Source organism: Panthera leo, chromosome E2, assembly GCF_018350215.1.
Source record: "Panthera leo isolate Ple1 chromosome E2, P.leo_Ple1_pat1.1, whole genome shotgun sequence".
Taxonomy (NCBI): Eukaryota; Metazoa; Chordata; class Mammalia; order Carnivora; family Felidae; genus Panthera; species Panthera leo.
In genome coordinates, this window is record NC_056693.1 from 4378341 (window position 1) to 4398942 (window position 20602).

Below are 20602 nucleotides of genomic sequence, written 5' to 3' on the forward strand. Positions count from 1 at the left end.
AGAATCCCAAGCAGGCTCTGCGCTGTCAGCACAGAGCCTAATGAGGGGCTTGAACTCACGAACTGTGAGATCAGGACCTGAGCTGAAATTAAGAGTTGGATCTTAACCTATGGAGCCACACAGGCGCCCCAAATGTTATTACATTTTAACAAGTTGCTAAATTTCCTAAGGCTATCTTTGTAATCCATGACCTTTCTTTCCCTCTTCTTTTCTGCTTTGTTATTTTCCATAATTTTATCTTCTGCTTCTCTGCCTCATCCATCCTCGTTTTTATGGCCTTCATTTGGGTTTGCATATTGGTTATAGCGTCTTTATTTCAGCCTGACTAGATTTTAGTTCTTTTATTTCTGTAGAAAGAGATTCTTCAGTATCTCCAGCTAGTATCCTTATAAGTTGTTTTAAATTCTAGTTTGTACATCTTCTATTTGTATTGATTAAATGGAGTGAATTACATCCATCTCATCATTTTGTTCAGGAAAGAAAAGAATGAAAAACAAAAAACAAAACCCCAAGAAGTAGATCCTGGGTGTGTTTTGGTCTGCTTATTAAAATAGAGTCTCAGCATGCCTGGGTGGCTCAGTCGGTTAAGCATCCAAATCTTGATTTTGGCTCAGGTCACGATCTCACAGTTCGCGAGTTTGAGTCCCGCATCGGGCTCAATGCTGACAGTGTAGAGCCTGGTTGGGATTCTCTCGTCCCTCTCTCTGTCTCTCTGCCCCTCCCCTGCTTGCTCTCTCTGTCTCTCTCTCACAATAAATAAATGAACTTAAAAAATTATGTAAAAAATAACATAATACGTTTCTCTGGTATCTTTTAAGTGCTTATTCATAACATGTTCCATGAGAGCATTTTATGATTGATTTAATTAATTTTGTTCACACTATTACAGCCGTGTAATACATGCTAGTGGTTCAAGATAGTTGGTTTTCATGGGTGCACACAGTGTAAAATTATAGTCCTGTAGAAAGATCTTTTTTTTTTTTTTATTATTTTTTTATTATTTTTTTTAACGTTTTATTTATTTTTGAGACAGGGAGAGACAGAGCATGAACAGGGGAGGGTCAGAGAGAGGGAGACACAGAATTTGAAACAGGCTCCAGGCTCTGAGCTGTCAGCACAGAGCTCGACACAGGGCTCGAACTCATGGACTGTGAGATCATGACCTGAGCCGAAGTCCGCCGCTTAACCGACTGAGCCACCCAGGCGCCCCAAGAAAGATCTTTTTTAATAAAACATCCCTTTTTGTGTATAACTTCTTGGGTTAAATTTTCTGTTATTCTGGTTATCCAGTTCCATAATAATGTGCTTCCTTTTTCATAGTACTTTCCACAATATTATTTAGTTGCGTTTTGCTTTTTACCTATGTCTTACGTTTTGGATGACAATTTCAACTCATTACATTTTAAGATATTGTAGGGTTTAACTCAACTATGAATCAGCCATATTTCCTTTGCCAATAAAATTATGTTATGTATTTGCATAATTGCCCATAATACTTTGTGACTCCTCTTGTCTGTTTTCTTGGTTAGTGGTCAGTCTATGTTTTATCATGGCTAGATGAGTTATTCTAATCATAGGATGAATTTCATTATCTCTTTTTTGATGAATTATATTCTCTTTGTGAAAGAAACACTTTTATGAGTTGAGGGTTATTTTAGAAAATATTATATCTCTGTATCCAGTTTAGGTATTACATTTTATTCTTAATTGTGGTCCTAGACAGAGAGCATAAAATCTGCCATGTTAAGCATTAAAAATTTTTTTTTTATTTTTTATTTTTTATTTTTTTAAGTTTATTTTTGAGAGAAAAAGAGTGTGTGTGTGGCGCGTGGCAGAGAGAAAGAAAAAGAATCCAAAGCAGGCTCTGTGCTGTCGGCCCCTGTGTACGCAGGGCTCAAACTCACAAACCATGATATCATGACCTGAGCCGAAAACAAGAGTCTGACGCTCAACCGACTGAGCCCCTCAGGTGCCCCACCACGTTAACCATTTTTAACAGTAGAGTCAAGTTGTATTCACATTGTTGTAAAACTGATTTCTGGAATGACTTCATTTTCAAACCCCAAACTCAATACCTATGTTAAACAGCCACTTCTCCACGTCCTTCTGCCTGAGCCCCTGGCTGTCACTGTTTTTTCCCCCCACAGCCCCCCTCTCCCCTCTAATGTAGAGGTTGACTACATTAGATTACTCTTGTAAATGGAATCCTGTAATATCTGAGAGTTTTTTTTAATCAACTTATTTTATTAAAAAGAAAATTTTTTTTTAATGTTTATTTATTTTTGAGACAGAGAGAGACAGAGCATGAACGGGGGAGGGTCAGAGAGAGGGAGACACAGAATCCGAAACAGGCTCCAGGCTCCGAGCTGTCAGCACAGAGCCCGACGCGGGGCTCGAACTCATGGACCGTGAGATCATGACCTGAGCCAAAGTCGGACGTCCAACCGACCGACCCACGCAGGTGCCCCTCAACTTATTTTAATTAACATAATGCCCTCAGGTTTTACCTATGTTGTGTGCTGTGATAACATCTTATTCTTTGTCAAGGCTGAATCATATTCCAGTTCACATATATGCTACATTCCCTTTATTTAGCCATACAAAGACATTTCTCTTGCTTCCCCTGTTACTTGGCTTTTGTGAATAGTGCTGTAATAAACTCGGTTTTGGAGATACCTATAGATCCTTTGATTTCTTCTTGTATCTTTAGAAGTGGGGTGGCTGTGTTCTGTGTTGATGTTGTTTGTTTGTTTTGTTTTTTTTTTTTTTTTTAATTTTTTTTTTTTTTAACGTTTATTTTTGAGACAGAGGGAGACAGAGCATGAACACGGGAGGGGCAGAGAGAGAGGGAGACACAGAATCTGAAACAGTCTCCAGGCTCTGAGCTGTCAGCACAGAGCCTGACGTGGGGCTCGAACTCACAGACCATGAGATCATGACCTGAGCCGAAGTCAGACGCTTAACCGACTGAGCCACCCAGGCGCCCCTATGTTGTTTGTTTTCCATAGTGGTTGCACCGTTTGTAGCTCTTCCGGCAGTGTAGAATGGTTCTGGTTCTTGTCCCAGCCAACATTTGTTGATTTTGTTGTTTGATGGTGGCATCTTAATAAGCGTGAAGTGGTTTTTACTGTGGTTTGATTTGTGTTTCTCTAATACTTAGTGATTTAGAGTGTCTTTCAAATGCTTGTCTATTTGTGATCTTGGTTTATGTCTACTGAATCCATTGTCCGTGTTTTAATTATACCGTATTTTTCATGTTGCAAGCCTTCTGTCTACATTCTGCAAGTTAACTCCTTATCCGCTAGATTCTTTGAAAAATTTCCTTCCATTGCACAGGTCATCTTTTTGTTCCATAGATTATGTCCTTAGACTTTTTCTGAATTCTGTACATTTTAGTGTATTATGTTTTATTTCATTTGTCTCCAGATATTTTCTGATTGTCTTTTTGATTTTTTTTTTTGACCCACTGGTTATTCAGGAGTTTCTTAAACTTCTTCTTCTTCTTTTTTTAAAGTGTATTTATTTATTTTGAGAGACAGCATAAGCCCAAGCAGGGGAGGGGCAGAGAGAGAAACGGAGAGAGAGAATCCCAAGCAGAGCCCAACGTGGGGCTCAAACTCCTGAACTGTGAGATCATGACCTGAGCCAAAATCAAGAGTCTGACGCTTAACCAACTTGGCTCAGTTGGTTGGGGCCCAGGTGCCCCAAGAGCGTCACAAACCATTTAAAATTGATATTGTCAATTGCCTTCAAAATCTCCTACTTAGGACCACCCCTGCACATACTGTATGTCAGCAACATCCCACATTCTACCTTTTATGTTGTATACTCTGTAACCTAGATTTATGATTTTTATGCTTTGGTTGAGAACAATTTTATTTATTTATTTTATTTTTTTTAATGTTTATTTATTTTTGAGACAGAGAGAGACAGAGCATGAACGGGGGAGGGGCAGAGAGAGAGGGAGACACAGAATCAGAAGCGGGCTCCAGGCTCTGAGCCATCAGCCCAGAGCCTGATGCGGGGCTCGAACTCACGGACCGCGAGATCGTGACCTGAGCTGAAGTCGGACGCTCAACCGACTGAGCCACCCAGGCGCCCCGAGAACAATTTTAGTAGCAGAAATAACATTGATTAGTGCTACCTCATTACAGTATTCAGGTTTGTGTATTTGTGGCAATATTTACATTTACCGGAGAACTCCGTATTTCCATGTGGTTGTAGTGTTTAGAATCCTTTTACTTCAAGTGGAAGAACTCTCTTTAACATTTCTTGTAGGGCAGATCTAGTGGTCAACTTCCAGGGTTTGTACCCGAGAAAGCCTTCTTTTCTCCATAGTACAACAACAGTTTTGCCAGGTAGGGCATTCTTGGTTGACATTTTTTATCTTTCTGCACTTGAATATATTATCCCACGCACCTCTTCCTATTAGGTCTTCTGAGAGCCCTGCTAATGATCTGATAGGAGCTCTCTTGTACATGATGAATTACATTTGTCATGCTGTTTAAAAATTCTCTATTCACCTGTGTTTTTTGATAGGTTAATTAATTATGATGTGCCACTGTGTTCCTGTCTTGACATTTATCCTACTTTGAATTTGCTGAGTTACTTGAATTTGTCTTTCTTCCCATAAATGTGGGAAGTGGAAGGCATTAACTCTTCATGTAAGTTTTCTTCTCCATTTCTCTCTTTTCGTGGAGAACCCCTTAATATATAAATTGCTCCCTATCTTAGTGTCCCACAAGTCCCTTAGGCTCTGTCCTTTTCCATATTTTCTTCCGTCAATGGAGAATTTAAAACAAGGGGCCTTTAAGGTGTCTGATTCTTTCTTTTCCTTGGTGAATATTGCTTGTGAACCTGTAGCATATTTTTATTTTTTTAATGTTTATTTATTTTTGAGGAGAGAGAGAGAGAGAGCATGAGCATGAGCAGGGAGGGGGCAGAGAGAAAGAGACAGACAGAGGAGAGGGAGGGAGACACAGAATCCGGAGCAGTCTCCAGGCTTCCAAGCTGTCAACACAGAGCCCAACACGGGGCTTGAACTCATGAACTGTGAGATCATGGCCTGAGATGAAGTTGGACACTCAACCGACTGAGTCACCCAGGTGCCCCTATTTTTGGTCTTTTGGTTGGAACACATTTTCTCTTTCTTTGTATACCTTGTGATCTTTCGCTGAGATTTGGGAATTCAAAAAAACCTCCAGTCCCAGGCTTCATGTACTTGCTTTGTACCGCAGAACAAAAATAACAGTCAACTACACTAATAATCCTGGGGCCTGTCAGACCTAATCTGGGGATGTGTAATGTCTGTGTTTTTGTAATATCCCAGTTAAAAAAGGCTTTGTTGTTTCTTGTTTAGAGCCCATGATACATTACTGTCCCTGGTGTTTGTCTGCAGCTGTAGTCTCTCCAGTGTTTCAATAAGTACTCAGCTTTTATTCTGAGCAACCACCATGACCATCTGTCTCCCCTCAGTGGAATCCTACAGTATCTGACTTTTTGTGAGTCATTTATTGCACTTAAAATAATGTTTTCAAGGTTTATCTAAGTTGTATCATGTGACAAAATCTATTTCTTTTCCAAAGGTGAAAAGTATTCATGGTATGCATATGCTACATTAAACAAATATTTATCTTTGAGAAGGGAGAGAGAGGGGCAGAGAGAGGAGAGGGTCTGAAGCAGGCTCTGCACCGTCAGCAGAGAGCTGCTGGGGGGTTTGAACTCACAAGCCATGAGATCATGACCTGAGCCAAAGTCAGACGTTTAACTGACTGAGCCACTCAGGCCTCCTCCACCATTTATTTTTTTTTTATTTTTAAAAATTTTTAATGTTTATTTATTTAAAAAAAAAAATTTTTTTTTTAACGTTTTATTTATTTTTGAGACAGGGAGAGACAGAGCATGAACAGGGGAGGGTCAGCGAGAGGGAGACACAGAATCTGAAACAGGCTCCAGGCTCCGAGCTGTCAGCACAGAGCCCGACGCGGGGCTTTAACTCACTGACCGTGAGATCATGACCTGAGCCGAAGTTGGCCGCTTAACTGACTGAGCCACCCAGGTGCCCCTGTTTATTTATTTTTGAGAGAGAGAGAGAGAGAGAGAGAGAGAGAGGTGGAACATGAGCAGGGAGGGGCAGAGAGAGGGAGACATTGAATCTGAAGCATGCTCCAGGCTCTGAGCGGTCAGCACAGACCCCGATGTAGGGCTTGAACTCACGAACCCTGAGACCATGACCTGAGCTGAAGTCGGAAGCTGAACCGACTGAGCCACCCAGGGGTCCCGCTCCTCCACTATTTTTAAAAAATGTTATTTATTTCTTTTGAGAGAGACAGAGTGAGAGGGCGAGGGGCAGAGAGAGAATCCCAAGCAGGCTCCACATTGTCCGTGCAGAGCCCGATGTGGGGCTTGAACTCCGAACCTGAGATCATGACCTGAGTCGAAATTACGAGTCAGACACTTGATGTGACTTGTGTCAGATCAGACAAGATGGCAACTGTGGAACCGGAAACCACCCCTACTCCTAATCCCCACCCCCCTTCAGAAGAAGAGAAAACAGAATCTAATCAGGTTGCTAAGCCAGAACACTGTATTAAACTTCCTTTACAGAACAGATGGGCACTCTGGTTTTTTAAAAATGATAAAAGAGGGGCGTCTGGGTGGCTCAGTCGGTTAAGCGTCCGACTTCAGCTCAGGTCACGATCTCACCGTCTGTGAGTTCGAGCCCCACGTCGGGCTCTGTGCTGACAGCTCAGAGCCTGGAGCCTGTTTCCGATTCTGTGTCTCCCTCTCTCTCTGCCCCTCCCCCGTTCATGCTCTGTCTCTCTCTGTCTCAAAAATAAATAAACGTTAAAAAAAATTAAAAAAAAAATGATAAAAGCAAAACTTGTCAAGCAAACCTTCAGCTGATCTCTAAGTTTGATACCGTTGAAGACTTTCGGGCTCTGTACAACCACATCCAGTTGTCTAGTAATTTAATGCCTGGCTGTGACTACTCACTTTTTAAGGATGGTATTGAGCCTGTGTGGGAAGATGAGAAAAAGAAACGAGGAGGACGATGGTTAATTACATCGAACAGCAGAGACGAAGTGATCTGGATGGCCTTTGGCTAGAGACACTGCCGTGCCTTATTGGGGAATCTTTTGATGACTCTAGCGATGATGTATGTGGAGCTGTTGTTAACGTTAGAGCTAAAGGTGACAAGGGAGCAATATGGACTACGGAAGGTGAAAACAGAGAGGCTGTTACACATATAGGGAGGGCATACAAGGAAAGGTGAGGACTTCCTCCAAAGATAGTGATCGGTTATCAGTCCCATGCAGACACAGCTACTAAGAGCCTGGCTCCACCGCTAAAAACAGGTTTGTTGTTTGAGAAGACACCTTCTGAGTATTCTCATAGGAGACTGCGTCAGGCAGTCGAGATTTGGGAGCTGAACCAAAGCCTGTTCCAAAGCAGAGTGGACTGCATTTAAATTTGATTTCCATCTAAATGTTGCTAAGATATAAGAGAAGTCTCACTCGCCTTTGTCTTGTACTTCTGTGTTCGCTTTTTTTTGTTTGTTTGTTTGGCTAGAGTGTCCACTATCCCAATCAAAGAATTACGGTACACATCATCCCCAGAACCCATGAATGTGTTCCTGGCCCACTCTGTAATAGCTTAGTAGAATTACCATTATAAACACATTTTACGCATCCACAATATTTAAAAAGGAACTTGCATTTCTGTAGCTTAAAGGAAAAAAAATTCTGTTCATGTTCCATTGTATGCAGGAGCATATTTTGCTGGTTTGGAAGAGTATGATGCATACAGTTTTCTAGCAATTTTCTTTGTTTCTTTTCACAGCATTGTCTTTGCTGTACTCTTGCTGATGGCTGCTAGATTTTAATTTATTTGCTTCCCTACTTGATAACGTTAGTGATTCTGATTTCAGTTTTTCATTTGTTTTGCTTTTGTTTTTTTCCTCATGTAACATTGGTGAAGGATCCAGGAATATGACACAAACATTAATTTTGTGCAAAAAAAAAAAAAAAAAAAAGAGAGACACTTAACTGACTGAGCTACCCAGGTGCTCCTTCCTTCATGACTATTAATAGACTATAGATGGTTTTCTTTATACAAGGTTGTTGCTCAGAAATCCACCGATCATTCTGTAAAAACTCTCCTGTATCCTCTGAGTTGCTCTCTCTTGTTCCTTTAAAATCTTCTTTTTGTTTGTGATACTTGGGAGTGTGATCGTATTGTGTGTCTGTGTGGACGCCTTTTAGTTTATTTTATTTAGAATTCATTGTGCTTCTTGATTTTGTAGGTCTGTTTCTTTCCGTGGAGGAGAGACATTTAAGTCATTAATTGCTCATACAAGCTCTCTGTCCCCTTTTCTTTCTCAGTACTGTATTGGGTCCCCTTGATGAATATATTGGTTGACTTGATGGTGTTCAACGGGTCCCTCAGGCATTCGTCCCATGCCCACATTTTATTATTTTTTTTATCTAACATGATTATTTTAATAACTTGTCTTCAAGTTTTTTAGTTCTTTATTCTGCTTGATCAAGTCATAATTAATGCCTCTAATGAATTTTCAAATTCAGTTATTGTACTTAACTCTCATTTTTTGTTCATTCCTTGATTATACTTCTGTTTCACTGACATTTTCATAGTCTTCCAGAGTAGTTTCCATATTTTATTTAATTGATTTATTTACTCTTAGCTATTTAATCATCACTTAGATGGTTATTTTGAATTGTATACCAAGTAATATAGATGCCCATTGCCTACAGCCACTTTCCGCAGATGTATCTTGGTTTTTTTTTTTTTTTTTTAATTTTCTTTTTTTTAACCTTTATTTATTTTTGAGACAGAGAGAGGGAGACACAGAATCTGAAACTGGCTCCAGGCTCTGAGCTGTCAGCACAGAGTCCGATGCGGGGCTCGAACTCACGGACTGTGAGATCGTGACCTGAGCCGAAGTCGGACACTTAACCGACTGAGCCACCCAGGCACCCCTGTATCTTGGTTTTTTGACTGTGCCATGTTTTTCTGTCTCTTTGTATGGTTTTTGATCTCTCGTTGAGATTTGGGAATTTAAGCGAGTTTTGTCTTCTAGTCTTTATGGACGTGGTTGTTTTCAGGAGAACACCAGTAACAGCCAGCTGGACTAGAATAATTGTATCTGCTCACACCCGTTTGGTCGTTGTACGTGTAACTTTCCAGTAACCAAAAATCTCTCTCTTAAGCACGCATGATATCTCGCTCTCCCTGATGTCCATCTTCAGGACTACAGTTTCTCTGGTGCTAACACGGTATTCGCCTTTTTGACTCATGACAACCAATGGTGCATTCATGCTATCTGCCATTCTGTCTTGTACTCTGTGCCATGCAAAACGAAGTAAGTTGATGCACTTGCACGAAAAGTCACAGATTGGGACACATCGTCCAATATTCTCTTTGTCTCCAAGGCAAAAAGGAGGGATTGAAAGTTTTCTCACAGTCATCACATGGTGTGCTAGAGAAGGAAGACAACCCTAATGGGCACATGTGACAAACTTTCCTTCCCTTTTCAATGTGATTGTTCTTGATTTCAAAAAGCCTTTGATGGCTTTTTGTGACCTCTGGATTGGCTTATGGAGTCCCAAAAGTGCTCTTTGGTTATATATTGTGTATATATTCATGTCTCCAATGAGGAATGAAGTCCTCATGGTTCCTACTCCATTATCTTGCTGACATTCTCCAATTGATTTTATCTTTGCATATTACAGTTTATTTATTTGTTAAAATTTTTTTTTAATGTTTATTTTTGAGAGAGAGAGAGAGAGAGAGCAAGTGGGGGGGAAGGCAGAGAGAGAGGGAGACATAGAATCCAAAGCAGACTCCAGACTCTGAGCTGTCAGCACAGAGCCCAACATGGGCTCATGAGCATGAGATCATGACCTGAGCCAAAGTCAGACGCTTAATGGACTGAGCTACCCAGGTGCCCCTGCATATTAGAGTTTTTAAGTATACTCATCTGCGAGTAGTAAGGGCAATGAGTTTTCTTTTGTGTTTTTTGATGTCTTTTAAGTATATCTTCTCATGACATGCAGGCCTTTTGGCCAAAACCACACATAGAAACTTCATTGCAGTCTCAGTGGGGAGACATTCATGTAGTCGTGGCCTTGAGATTTTTCACTTGATAGACTAGGACGATGATGAAGACAGTGAAGGACAGCAGGGATTTTGTGAAGGATATATCCAAACTGAGACAAGTGGCCACAATAAGAATCTTCTTGCCAAAAATGATGAAGGATATAAAACATTTTGGAAAAATTCCCTTTGTAAGTTGGCTACTTTTCCAAAACAGTGTGTTACTGCACGAGAAGACTCAGACCAAATATCTAAACGTTCAAGTTCATGGAAAGAAAAGTTGGAAAATGTGGAAAAGTACCCAGTGCATGCTGAAAATAATTCTTTGAACCATTTTGAAAATAGGGTTGGGTTGACTTATCTAGTCAAATATTTCTGAACATCAATAATTTAAAAATGCTAAGTGGAATCAATTTGAGAGACGCTTTAGTGAGGGTTCCTTAGTCTTTTACCAACAAATAATCCCTCCTAGTTCAGAAATCTATAAACTTTAGGGGTGCCTGGGTGGCTCAGTCAGTTAAGTGTCTAACGCAGCTCGGGTCATGATCTCGTGGTTTGTGAGTTCAGGCCTGTTGTTGGGCTCTCTGCTATCAGTGTGGAGCCCACTTCAGATTCTCTGTCTCCCTCTCTCTCTCTCTGTACCCTTCTCTACTTGCTCGCACTTTCAAAAATAAATAAACTTAAAAAAAAAAAAAGAAACCTATAAACATCGTAAATGTGGGATGATCTTGAACCATTCATCATTGCTCATTGAGCGTCAGAGAATGAATCATCATGAAGAATTTTACCTGTGTAGTAAAACTAGAACTTTAGTGAGTGATGTGGGAAACCAAATCAACTGAAAAATTAAATTTCTTTACTGCTTACGGCCCATTGAAACAGGCAGAGTGACCTTCCTCTGGGAGCTCAGCTGCCTGGATGTTGACACTTTGCTAAGGGCAAAAGGGAAGTCTTAGCTTAACATTATCCTGACCCCCCAGGATCCTGTTAAGTCTACTTTAACATAGAAAAATTCCTTTGGAAACTTCCTTTGTCTCTAACCTTACAAGATATATGCTGGCAATCATCCTCCAAGCATATGGCCTCTGATATACATCTGAAGGGTCTCATGACTGATTTTTTACTAAACAGTGGTAAATGACCTTTTCTTACACAAAAGCTAACCCCCTCAATGTCCTGGAAACCTTGCTTCCAAAATTCCGTAGAGACTTATGCCATCCCTAACCTCCCCCCAATCTGAATGTACATAATCAGTCATCTGTCACAACCCCAGTGCAGCTCTTTCTGCCCATGGGTCCTGTCCCATGCTTTAATAAAATCACCTTTTTGCACTGAAGACATCTCAAGAATTCTTTTTTGCTATTGGCTCTGGACCCCAACACTTCAAACCACATCATTTGGTGTCCTAACGTGGGGTTGAGCCTTTTCATTTGGACTCTGAGCCTTGGTGCAAACCTGAGGAGTATTATTTTCTCTTCCTTTACTTTCATTTCAGGGGCCTTTCAAGGAGTATGGTCTATTGGAACACTTCCCTGTGGATTGCTCAGGCTGCAATCCTCTATCTAGCCCGTGGCTACCCTATGGAGGAGAAAGCCTGCTTTTTGGCTGGAAGTTAGTACCCTGGCCGCGATGGTAATAAGGCTCAGAAACTTGATGCCCTCTTTTGTATTCCTTTCCTTATACAAAGTTGTCTGTCTTGGGCACGGGACAGCCACTTGTGACTAGCCTTGCTGCTAGTCTTAAGACTCCTATGTGAGTCCTCATGGGTCTAATGTGATCCCCTCCACATCCCTGGTCTAGCTACTTCTGGCTGCAGGACCTGCCCTGGGAGCTGGCCAAAACCAGTACCCCATTGAGTTAAATCCCAAGTGGGGGCCATTTCCTAGAGAGGTTGCTTGTAAAGACTACTTGTGATGGAATGTTGCTTAGACCATGATGGATTTCTGTCTTTACCATTTTCCATCAGTGTCCTCTGTTAACTACTTAGACTACCGAATTGGGTGGTTTTCCCTTGTAAAACTGTTTTAGCGTTTTCTATGGGTTAGAAAACAGCACATGGGGATGCAAACTGGCGCAGCCACTCTGGAAAACAGTATGGAGTTTCCTCAAGAAATTAAAAATACAACTACCCTACGACCCAGCAGTTGCAGTACTAAGTATTTATCCAAGAGATACAGGTATGCTGTTTTGAACGGGGACGTGTGCCCCAATGTTTATAGCAGCACTATCGACAATAGCCGAAGTATGGAAAGAGTCCAAATATCCATTGATAGATGAATGGATAAAGAAGATTTGGTATATGTATACAATGGAGTATTACTCGGCAGTCAAAAAGAATGAAATCTTGCCATTTGCAAAACGTGGATGGAACTAGAAGGTATTATGCCAAGTGAAATTGGTCAGAGAAAGACATATCATATGACTTCACTCGTGAGGACTTTAAGATACAAAACAGATGAACATAAGGGAAGGGAAGCAAAAATAATATAAAAACAAGGAAGGGGGATAAAACATAAGAGACTTAAATATAGAGAACAAACGGAGGGTTGCTGGAGGGGTTGTGGGAGGGGGGTGGGCTAAACAGATAAAGGGCATTAAGGAATCTACTCCTGAAATCTTCGTTGCACTATATACTAACTAACTTGGATGTAAGTTAAAAAAATAAATTAAAAAATTTAAATAAAAAATAAATTAAAAAAATAAATAAAAAGATTAAAAATAAAAACAACAGCACAGCCTTCACAGGAAGGGAGTAGTGCAGCTGTCACTAGAAGGCTTGCCCACCATAAGGCACGGTACTTCAGTCCGTTCAACAGCCACCCATCTGTAGCCTAGGGTGCAACGAGGAATGGGGGGAGACTAGCATCCTTCCTACGGGCCCTTTATGGCAGGCAGTGATCAATAGTGATTTTCGTTCGAAGGATGCCTCCAGTCGCTTTCGACACCAGGAGCTGGGTGGGATTTTTGGTAATGGACCTTCTCTCTTCTTCAGTTCCCAGGGACGTTTCCTTGGAATGCCTTTTAACCCACTGGAAACAGTTTGGATTGCAAAATTTAGGAAAGAACTGATCTATAACACTGTATGGCTTCAGTAGGATCTATCAGATCTCTTCTATAGGAAACTGGGCAAATGGATGGAGGTGTACCCTAGGTTCAGGCCTTCAAGGCTGTAAAGGAGGATCCGGACCTAAGGGCCTGTTGGAGAATGTGTTTGGTTATTAGCCATGCCAGTAAACTCCCTCCTGACATATTGGATGATAATTACCCAAATAGGCCTCCTTCTAATAGAACTCAGGTTGCTGGAGGAAACAGGCCATCCCTAGCGAGGGGGACGCTGACCCTCTTTCACTGTTCCTCCTCCTAACAGACCCATGTTACCCTTGTTGTATGGGGGGGGGGCTTCTCCCTCATCCATTTCCGGGGGTAATGGCTAAAACTGGGGCCAAGTGTGGTTAGTCTACCCCAGGATGGGGACTTTAAGGAATATCCCCAAGTAGGTGCCCAAACTCCCATTGTTTTGGGGACATTCCCTGCCTTTTCCGGCCTGACATGGACGGCATATTTCCACATTGGTGGGAAAAAAGCAAAACCAAACAAACCATGGTGCCTTCTCATCTGTCCCAGCTGATGACGTTTAGAACCTTCTTTGTCTGCCTTCTGGTAGCACTTCTGTCCCTTCTGCCTCTCCTTCCCCCTTTTCTTGGTAATGGACCTTCTCTCTTCTTCAGTTCCCAGGGACTTTCCCTTGGAATGCCTTTTCACCCACTGGAAACAATTTGGATTGCAAAATTTAGGAAAGGACTGATCTGTAACACTGCATGGCCTCAGTGGGCTTTATCAGTTAGATCTCTTGTGCAGGAAATAGGGCAAATGGACAGTTACCCTAGGTCCAGGCCTTCAGGGCTGTAAGTCAGGATCTGGAACTAAGAGGCTCTGGCAGAACGTGTCTGGTCAGTAACCAGGCCAGTTAACTCCCTCCTGACATATCGGAGGATAATTGCCTAAACAGGCTTCCAAATAAACCCAGGTTGCCGGACAAAACACAGGCCATCCCTAATGAATGGGACGCTGACTCTCACTGTTCCTCTTAATAGATGTGGAGGCTTCTCTCCCGCTCATTTTCCAGGCTAATGGCTATAATTGGAGTCAGTATCTCTGGATGCGGACTTTCAGAAAGATTCCCAAACAGCTCCCAAAACTCCGTTTGTTTTGGGGAAATTCCCTGTCTTCTCCAGCCTGACATGGATGGCATATTTCCATTTTGGTAGAAAAAAAACATGGCATCTGCTCATCTGTCCAATCAGCTGAGGTTTAGAACTGGGAGCCCTCTGTCTCTGCCTTCTGGCAGCACCTCGCCTCTTCTGCCTCTCCCTCCTGTTTCTGTACCACTTGGAGTGCAGTCCACGTAAGTGGTTCCTATGCCATCCTGGGTGCCTCTGGCACCCATTGCTTCCTCCTCTTACCCTCGCTGTCAGGGAGCAAAGAGCATCCCCTTTGGGCCACCCACTTCAGATTTCCCCACCAGTGTCCCAGGTAAAAATTGACAATGGGGAACAAATTGACTTTTTATTTATTTATTTTATTTTATTTTTTATTTTTAAAAGTTTATTTATTTTTGACAGAGAGAGAGGCAGAGAATGAGCAGGGGAGAGGCAGAGAGAGATGGAGACACAGACTCGGAAGCAGGCTCCAGGCTCTGAGTTGTCAGCACAGAGCCTGACGCAGGGCTCGAACTCACAAACTGCGAGATCATGACCTGAGCTGAAGTCAGATGCTCAACCAACTGAGCCACCCAGGCGCCCCACAAATTGACTTTTTAAAAAAATGTTTATTTTTGAGAGAGAGACTGATCATGAGCAGGGGAGGGGCAGAGAGGGAGGGAGACACAGAATCTGAAGCAGGCCCCAGGCTCTGAGCTGTCAGCATAGAGCCCGATGTGGGGCTTGAATCCACAAACTGCCAGATCATGACCTGAGCCAAAGTCAGACACGTAACTGACTGAGCCACCCAGGTGCCCCTAAATTGATGGATTTTTGTGTGGACCCAGGTGGAACATAATTTGGTATTCAAACTTAAGTTTGTTGGTTTAATTAAAATAGACATGTCTAAATTTAGAGTTATCATCATTAAATATGACACTTTCATTCCACCAATGTTTACTAAAGGTCAAATAAGCTCGTGTTCTCTGTTGCAATTTGTAATAAAAAGATGACTTAAAATAATGGTTGCGGTGCCTGGGTGGCTCAGTCAGTTAAGTGTCCGACTTCAGCTCAGGTCATGATCTTGGGGTTTGTGAGTTCAAGCCCTGCGTCAGGTTCTGTGCTGACAGCTTGGAGCCTGGAACCTGCTTTGGATTCCGTGTCTCCCTCTATCTCTGCTCCTCCCCTGCTCATTTTCTGTCTCTCAATAATAAACGTTAAAAAATTAAAAAAAAAAAAATAACGGTTAACTTTGTCTCAAAGATTTCATGGGTAATTGTTAAGATAGCTTTCAAAGTTTTTGGTAACCTGAGACTTTAAAACTTTCCTTGGATTGAATTCATTGGATTTCTATCTATGTGTTTTCCAAATAGGATAAGGCATTGATTACTAAACATAAGGTGTATCTACTGTTGACTTCCTGTTGCTGAGAAACTAAGGATATTTGGGTCTGTTGGTAAACATGCTTTCTGTTTGATTGATTCATGAATTTTCCTTGTAAAGAATTCTGGTATAACAGTTCACAATTGGTTACTACTTAGTTCGCATTGGAGACTAAGGTTCCTAAGAATGCTACATTCTGCTAAATGTAATTAAGACTGATGGAAATAAAGGAAGCAACTCTGTATGTAGAAAAGTAGGAGATGTGTAAGAAAAATGTAAGGAATGAAAATACATTTTTGTTGAAGGTAATTTTGTCCTGGTTGTTTGGAGAGCAATGGCTTGGGACAAAATCTGAATGCAAAGGAAAGTTGTAGAAGGTTTGTGAAGAGAAATCTTTGGAAAGGAATTTTATGTATGGTCAGGATGGACTAAAGTTGAAATGAATAGATTTTTAAAAACCACATTCTGGGGCATCTGGGTGGCTCAGTCGGTTGAGCATCCGACTTCAGCTCAGGTCATGATCTTGCAGTTTGTGGGTTCGAGCTCCGCGTCGGGCTCTGTGCTGACAGCTCAGAGCCTGGAGTCTGCTTCTGTGTCTCCCCCTCTCTCGCCCCTCCCCTACTTGTGCTCTGTCTCCCTCTCTCAAAAATAAACATTTTTTTAAAAATTAAAAAAAAAATAAGCACATTCTGTTTACTCTCTTGTTTAAAAGACAAAGTTTCCTGGATTGTTGGTTTTCTCTTGATAAGAAAATGTAAACAAAATGGTTTTCTTTTTTCTTTGTCAGCCTAGAAAAACCAGTTTCTGTGTTTTGACTTTATCAGGCCTTTGGTGATCCTAATCCTATTTAGGCATGTGCTTTAAAACTGTCTAAGGTTTTAACAAACTTCCCCAAGATTTAGATCTTAAAGGGAATCTTTTTGACTAATTAGTCTTGTTTCGTTGGTATGTTGTAGTTTAAGGTCATCAAGATGTGCAGGTTATGGAGGTGTTTGTGTTCTGTGTCACAGAAATCACTGATTTTCCCTGTCAGTTGCACTATAATGAACTCTCAGTTCTTTAACAATGTCAATTTCTGGGTCCTTGTCATTTTAATTGTTCCAGTGCTCTTACAGAGCATATAAAGGGATTCATAAAAAGGACTTTTAGGACAAATACATATCTTTAAGATCTTAAAACTCAAATGGGTAAGAATTTCCAGAACTAAAAAGGTTGCATTCAAATTGAAGAATTAGTGGGGCGCCTGGGTGGCTCAGTTGGTTAAGCGTCTGACTTCGGCTCAGGTCATGATCTCGTGGTCCGTGAGTTCGAGCCCCGCGTCGGGCCCTGTGCTGACCGCTCGGAGCGTGGAGCCTGTTTCAGATTCTGTGTCTCCCTCTCTCTCTGACCCTCCCCTGTTCATGCGCTGTCTCTGTCTGTCTCAAAAATAAATAAAAAAACGTTAAAAAAATAATTAAAAAAAAAAACAAATTGAAGAATTAGTAACATGGGACAAAACGAACTAAACGATTAGTTTTTACGACTCTTCTTTGAAACATTGCTGGTTCTCTAATGTTTGCTCTTCCAGATTAAGGAAACTTTCTCTTAAGGTATCTACGACTGACAAAAATATGATAAAATATTCCTTTGTGAAAAAATTGAAGCATTTAACTTTTCTCTCTACCTGAACCCTCTGAAATTCAAAAAGTCTCAGTGAGTATGCTTTCTTCCTTGGCAGTCATAGTTATTTGCAAAAGTTCCATAAAGAATCTACTCTCCTTGCAACAGGACACCATTGGAAACATTGGTTATTTTACCAAAGCTTTGACTGGAATGTCGTATTTGAGAGACATGCATAGACTCAGATATGACCAGATGGCTTTAAGGAATTGATGTTGACTTTATGAAACACGGAGCCAATGGTGCCCCTTGGGGATGTTGGCCTGATACCTTCTTACAAAGTTCCCAGCAGCCTCACCAGGTGAGTAGAGAATGTCACTTCCTGGCGAGTCTAGGAATCTGAGGATATCTTGGGGATCTTGAGCAGAGGAATTCACCCAAATCTATAGATATTGCAGGCATGTTTGATGGCAAGTACTTGGCTTGGCTTCTGGCCTAGAGAGGCTACTAAAAGTTCAATCTAGATTCCTCATGAGAAGTTCAAGTAAAGCAAATTAAAAAAACAATTTTTTTTTTTAATGTTTATTTTTGAGACAGAGAGCACGAGCAGGGGAGGGGCAGAGAGAGACACACACAGAATCCTGCAGCAGGCTCCAGGCCCTGGGCTGTCAGCACAGAGCCCGATGCGGGGCTTGAACCCGTTAACTGTGAGATCATGACCTGAGCCAAAGTTGGACGCTCAACCGACTGAGCTACCTACGTGCCTCCCAAAAAGACTTTTTTAAATGTTTATTTTTGAGAGAGAGAGAGAGAGAGAGAAAGAGAGAACAGAGCATGAGTGGGGGAAGGGGCAGAGAGCGGGGGAGACACAGAATCCAAAGCAGGCTCCAGGCACTGAGCTGTCAGCACAGAGCCTGATGCAGGGCTTGAACTCACAAACAGCGAGATCATGACCTGAGCCGAAGTTGGACCTTAACTGACTGAACCACCCAGGCGCCCCTAAGTAAAACGATTTTAAAAGATCTGTATGGTCAATGACTATTCTTACTGAGTTTATGTAAATAATAGGCCAAGTTTGTTAAAAATTGGATTTGTTTTTCAATCAAATTAGCCCTCATTTGGCTGTCTCTGGAAATAAGGGTGATTATGGAGAGAAAAAACTATGTTTCAATAACTGATCTTTACGGGTATTCAGTTCTGGTTGTTTGTTGTTTGCCCAGGCCGGACAATTTGAGGTGAACTTCAGAGAAATTGACACAATAGCTCATGTATAGACAGTCTTCATGCCTATTATTCTCTGGGGATAACAGGACCCTGTGGATATGTGAATATGTGAACAGCTGGAAAATGGGATAGAGTCCTCAATAATTATGTCACTCATCTATCACCTTGATCAGTTCTGTGTGGCTGGAATGGAAAAATTTCTCCTTAAAAGCCAGAGCGTACCCCACTCCATGGGGTTAACTATGGACTTGTGGGCATAATGGATGACTAAACTTTCCTTATGATTGGACTGGATGGTGTACTTGGGGATGCCCTGATCTCCTGAGACAAGTCTTCTCCCACTTGTCAGTGATTCCTCATAATTAGGATACTGGTAAGGCTAGACCTCAAAGAGAGCTTCTTGATGGTTTTATTCCTTAGTCCTATTTGTCCCAGGAACCACCTCTGTTGATGTACAATTCCAAATAGAGGCTTTATCCAAGCACTCAACAGCCCTCCTGGTACGAAGAAGCCTCGAAACTTAACAGTGGGACAGTCCCTGACAATAATGACTCCACATCAGGGCCAGAGTGCTTTGAGACCAAAGGCCACCAGTGGATGATGGGAGGTCGACTTACTAAATACCAGGCTATGCTCTTAGATATACCTCAAATAATACCTAACACTTGTCAAACTTTATTTTTTTTAATGTTTATTTTTGAAAGAGCGAGCGGGGGAGGGGCAGAGAGAGGGGAACAGAGGATCTGAAGGAGGCTCACTGCTTTCAGTGCTGATGATGTGGGACTCGAACTCATGAGCCATGAGATCATGACATGAGCTGAAGTTGGACGCTTAACCGACTGAACCACCCAGGCGCCCCTGCAGAAGTTTCATGGGAGAAAAGGGCATAGGAAAAGCTGGATAGCCTGTAGTCAGTCTGACTCAAACTGTTGAAGCCAAAGCCCTCCCAGCAAATAGATCTGCCCCAAAAGCAGCGATAACAGCACTCGTCTGTGCTTTAAAATTGGCATAGGACCTCAAAAGAAGCTAAGTGTGCCTTCCTAATCTTACATGGGGCAATTTGGAAGAAAAGGGGATTATAATCAAGTCATAACAACTCCCCAATCAAATATGGGCCCTAAGTGATTACTCTTCTTGAGGCTGTACATCTGCTGACGGAGGTGACTGTTATTCGCCTCAAAAGACAGCAAAAAGATCTGACCTTAGCATCTAAGGGAAACAATTTGGCAGGCCCTGCAGCCAAGTGGGCAGCACCAAATAAACAAATGCTAAGTCTTAAACCAGTCTAACTCCAATAAAGTCCATAACACCAGTCTATTCAACACTGAAACATTCACATAGCCCAGGAACGAGTATGTTCAAAAAATGCACAGGAATGGCTTGTTAATAATGAGGGAAAAATCTTTATCCCCCACCCTCCACCAAATAGCCAATGGAAGGTAAAACAGGGTTTATACCAGGCTACTCATTTGAGTAGAAAGGCCATCGAGGTGACAAAAACCTTGCTAGGAGAAATTGTCCCTAGATTTGGATGACTTTGGTCTCCACAAAATGACAACAGACCATCCTTTTTAGTGTACAGATAACTTAGCAAACAGCTCAGGCCTTAAAAAATTAATTGCTATTTACTTTTGGCCTTGTATCCACAGTGCTCTGGAAAGGTGGCTCTCCAAAACCAAATGGCCCGTGATATCCTTTTTTTTTTTTTTTTTTTCAATATATAAAATTTATTGTCAAATTGGTTTCCATACAACACCCAGTGCTCATCCCAAAAGGTGCCCTCCTCAGTACCCATCACCCACCCTCCCTGGCCCGTGATATCCTAACTGTAGTTCAGGGAGGCCCAGAATTAGATGATGAGCCCTGAATGGGACCCAGTGTCTGTGTGGCTCTAACTTGTGGCCATGGCTTCACCCAGGCTGGATAAGCCCCTGTACTTTGGGTGTTGCCTGGATGCATGGACCATTAGCAACCCAGCCGACCTTCTACGTGTAAAACAACAGTGGGCATGTTCTGTTTCATTGGTATGACCATCTTTGATCCCTCTTTGGGACTGGAGGATGTTGTTTGGTACGTGGAAA

The 20602-nt window shown here is 41.8% G+C and overlaps 1 protein-coding gene and 1 pseudogene across 7 annotated transcripts in view; both read left to right on the top strand.

The window, feature by feature from the left end:
- Positions 1-20602, top strand: part of LOC122207961 (zinc finger protein 708-like) — a 78773-nt gene that overhangs the window by 18375 nt on the left and 39796 nt on the right. For 3 of the 7 annotated variants that reach the window (XM_042918406.1, XM_042918410.1, XM_042918413.1), the window contains exon 1: positions 17320-17658. The exons of 2 other annotated variants lie outside the window; for them this stretch is intronic. The gene's annotated coding sequence lies outside the window, so the exon portion shown is untranslated. Of the gene's footprint in view, positions 1-11634; positions 11749-17319; positions 17659-20602 lie in introns of those variants that run through there. 2 more of the 7 variants (XM_042918404.1, XM_042918411.1) reach the window with 2 other exon arrangements.
- Positions 6370-7516, top strand: LOC122207967 (annotated as a pseudogene).